The 3,587-nt window shown below is 33.6% G+C and overlaps 1 long non-coding RNA gene across 2 annotated transcripts in view; it reads right to left on the bottom strand.

Annotated features, from left to right (window-relative positions):
- LOC109582906 (uncharacterized) overlaps window positions 1-3,175 on the bottom strand; it is a 3,681-nt gene extending 506 nt beyond the window's left edge. The window contains exons 1-6 of one of the 2 annotated variants that reach the window (XR_002185271.1): window positions 3,088-3,175; window positions 2,920-3,028; window positions 2,328-2,392; window positions 1,729-1,794; window positions 399-581; window positions 167-283 (exon numbers count right to left, since the gene is read on the bottom strand). This is a non-coding gene — a long non-coding RNA (uncharacterized LOC109582906). Of the gene's footprint in view, window positions 1-166; window positions 284-398; window positions 582-1,728; window positions 1,795-2,327; window positions 2,393-2,919 lie in introns of both variants that reach the window. The other variant, XR_002185270.1, reaches the window with a different exon arrangement.
- Window positions 3,176-3,587: the final 412 nt, after the last annotated feature.

Below are 3,587 nucleotides of genomic sequence, written 5' to 3'. Positions count from 1 at the left end.
ATTATGGTTCCACATGCACATCACATGTAGTTCATTATCACAACCATAACAGTGTACATAATGTGGGGAAATTACATGTAGTGTGTGTGGGTGTGTGTGTGTGTGTGTGGGTGTGTGTGTGTGTGTGTGTGTGATTAATATACATGTAAAGTGTGAAGAGACTTACTGAAGAGCTCTCTCCTCCAAAAGCAGTAGTGGCTGTTCTCTTTCTCCTTCCAATAGCCGCCAGTGCTTGTACATTAGCTGCTTTCTGGTGTATCTCTCTCTCCTCTGCTATTTGGATCTATCGTACAATGTAGACCAATAGCAACAGTAGCAGTAATAATAATAGTAATAATAATGATAATCATAATAGATCAACAATAGTTAACAGAATGCTTTATCAAATCAATACTAACTTGCTTGGCTTGTTCCTTCATCTTGGCTAGCTCTGGGTCATCTTGTTTTGAGCGACTTTTCGCAGCATGGATAATCTTTTCTTTCTCTCTTTCTTGTTTCCTTGTGGCACTCACTTCATCAATACGCTCCAGCACTTTCAGCTGAGCCCTCACATCAGTAGCTGGCTCATAGCAACTGTTACCCTAAAGTACGACAAAAATAATATTATAATCAGTAATAATAATAATAATACACGTGTATTCAGAGAATACTTATAGCTTAAATACTGTAAGATCTACATGTAGAGGGAGTTTAGGGGCTTTCAGTCTCTCATTATTGGTCTAGGTTTACTGAAATACCCCATTTTCAGCTTTTGGTATCTCATATATAGCCTATGACTATAGGTGTCCTTAAGTTTCCCATTCTTGGTCTCTCAAAATTTATTTCTAGATCTCATGCTGAGTATGAACAAGGCTAGTATAATAAAAGCTACACAACAGCTATTCATACATTACTCCACAAATAAAACAACACACTGTAGTACTGTATGGTTTGGGAATACAAAACAAGATGTAAGTCAATGAACAGTCTCTAGAAAATAGCAATAATATACAGTACATGTACATGTACAGTCTCGTCGTTATTTTTTGACAAAATCTGACCACCTGTACTATAATACAGGAACTAAAAAAATTTGTAAAAAATCCTCTTTTGATCAGAAACAGCTCAAACTTTCTATGCAACTTATAAACATGTACGTCTATGAGAAAAATTATAAAAATGAAGAATTCGTTCCTATTCATTTTTGACAAAATTTGGCCAATGTACAAAACTTTTGCCTAATTTTGGAGCAAGTTTAAAAATTCATAAAAAATCTGATTCGAGTCTTAATCAGATCAAAATTTCTACACAACATAAGTACATGTATACACACCAGGATAAAATATAATAAAGAGAATTCTCTCTTTTTCTTTTTTGATGAAATTTGGCTAATGACCCTGTATTAACAGTACAGGTACTTTCGCCTGATTTTGGAGGAAATTAATTTTTTTAATTCTCAAAATCAGCTTAAACTTTCTACACAACATAAATACATGCATATCAGAAAAAATCATTAAAATGGACAATTACAAAAAAATCATCTTCGGTGAAATGTAGCAGGCTAGTACAGGCCCTACAGGGACTTTAGTAAAATTTTGGAGCAACTTTAAAAATATTAATTTTCATAACAAAATCCACTTTTAATCAGAATCAATCAAAATTTCTACACAACAACAAAACTTAACAAATTGATATACATGTGTCACAAAGTACATGTACATGTACATGTAGAGTGTGTACTGTACATACCTTCAGTAGCTCAGTTCTGTGTTGACTGATTACAGTTACCTGTTCTACTAAATTCCTTATTCTCTCCTAAAAAATTAAAATAATAATAATTAACAATGAGCATGTGTATCCATTATATCAGTTCCATTTATTTACCATATCGCTACTATTGAATGCTTAGTGTGAATGTATTATGAGGGACATGCCATTTTAGAAAAAAAGAACTATAGCACCGTAAAAGTGGAATATTTTAATCTATTAATTTATAGTAGCTCACATGTAAATCGTAAAATTAAAACAATTAAAAATTAAAAACAGTAAAAAAACAGTAAAATACGGTACGTTATACATGTACATGTACATGTATTGTACATGATATGCTCAAAAAAAAGCTTTAACTTGCTACATAGCATAGGACAGGGACACAAAATTATTCACAAGACAATACTGGTGTGGACACACAACAAAGTTTTCAAAACTTGTAATTCAATAATACATGTACATTGTACACATGCAATGACAATTAAAATCAGTTCACAACATGTACATGTATCAGGAAGTGAAATAATTTGACTTAAACCATGTAGTACATTTACATGCATAACTGAATATGTATGTACCTCAGTTGCATGAGACAAGAAAGTTAAAAATTCTTCGGTTATCTCTGTGACACCATAACGAGAACCTTGAGAGAGAGAGAGAGAGAGAGAGAAGACAAGAGGAAAAAGATTAATCCAAAATATAAATAGAAACAAAGCAACCTGTACATGTACATTACACTAATAATATACAGCAGTTTACATTGACATGGTTTCTTTTGGGATTTCAATCCAGGAAGTCAAAATCTAAGGGTACATTGTGTATCAAGGTTTTATCCAGTGGGGAGAAGGGGAAAGCTTCCCCCCAAACTCTTCAGCTTCCCCACCAAAACTTCAAACTTGCCCCGTGTACTTTTGTAATTGCATGCATGTAGTACTGTACATGTGGATACATGTATGTACACAACCTACCCCCAGTCACTTGCCCTGGGTTTCGCCCCCAAACAAAAATTCCTAAATAGAGCACTGTGTACATGTACATGTATGCGACTTTTGGGGAGCATAAAACCAATTACATGTACATGTGGATGTACACTGTAAAACAAGATCAATTGGGGCAAACCAAATCCATAGTGATTGCCAAAAAACCTCCATTACTATTAAACAAACTCACCAATAGTTGCCACTTTATTTCATAGTAATGCTGTAGATAAAAAGGTTTCATCACTGATGCTCTTTGTGGGTGTGTCTGATGCTGCTGGTAAAAAATGAGCTGTCTCCTCCTACAAATAAAAGAAGAGGTGAGGATTAATGAATACAGTAATTGTATAATAACAGAAACCTTTAAATTGACACCACCAAAGTTATCAATATGGTCCTCCTCTTCATCCTGATCCCTATACAAAGAAAGACACATGTGTACATAAAACTGTTATAGTGTATAATTATAAGAATAATACGAATATGCATAATATTATACATGCATAATAAGTAATACTTTAAATAAGCATTTTTAATTCTTGAAAATACATTGTTCAGTACATGTACATGCTTTATTCTCCAAGGAATATGGAAAAACTTTAAAGGATGTACATGTAATATTTAACAGATGAATCCTTATTTTATGTGCTCATGCTAGTCTTAAATTTATAGTAGAGTAACCATAGTACACCATTCAAAAATTTGCAGAACCATTGCAATGAGAGCTACACTGCCTGAACTGATGCCATCCATGCATTCCAAGTCTCCCTTTTATACTCTCCAAATTGAAAAGCTCTCGTGGGTTACACTACATTGTGATTAGCACTTCTCTGCTTGTATAAACTGTGTTATACCACCATT

This window comes from Amphimedon queenslandica, unplaced genomic scaffold (assembly GCF_000090795.2).
Source record: "Amphimedon queenslandica unplaced genomic scaffold, v1.1 AMPQUscaffold_13346, whole genome shotgun sequence".
In the NCBI taxonomy this organism is placed as follows: Eukaryota; Metazoa; Porifera; class Demospongiae; order Haplosclerida; family Niphatidae; genus Amphimedon; species Amphimedon queenslandica.
This window is presented reverse-complemented; position numbering and strand designations above follow the sequence as displayed.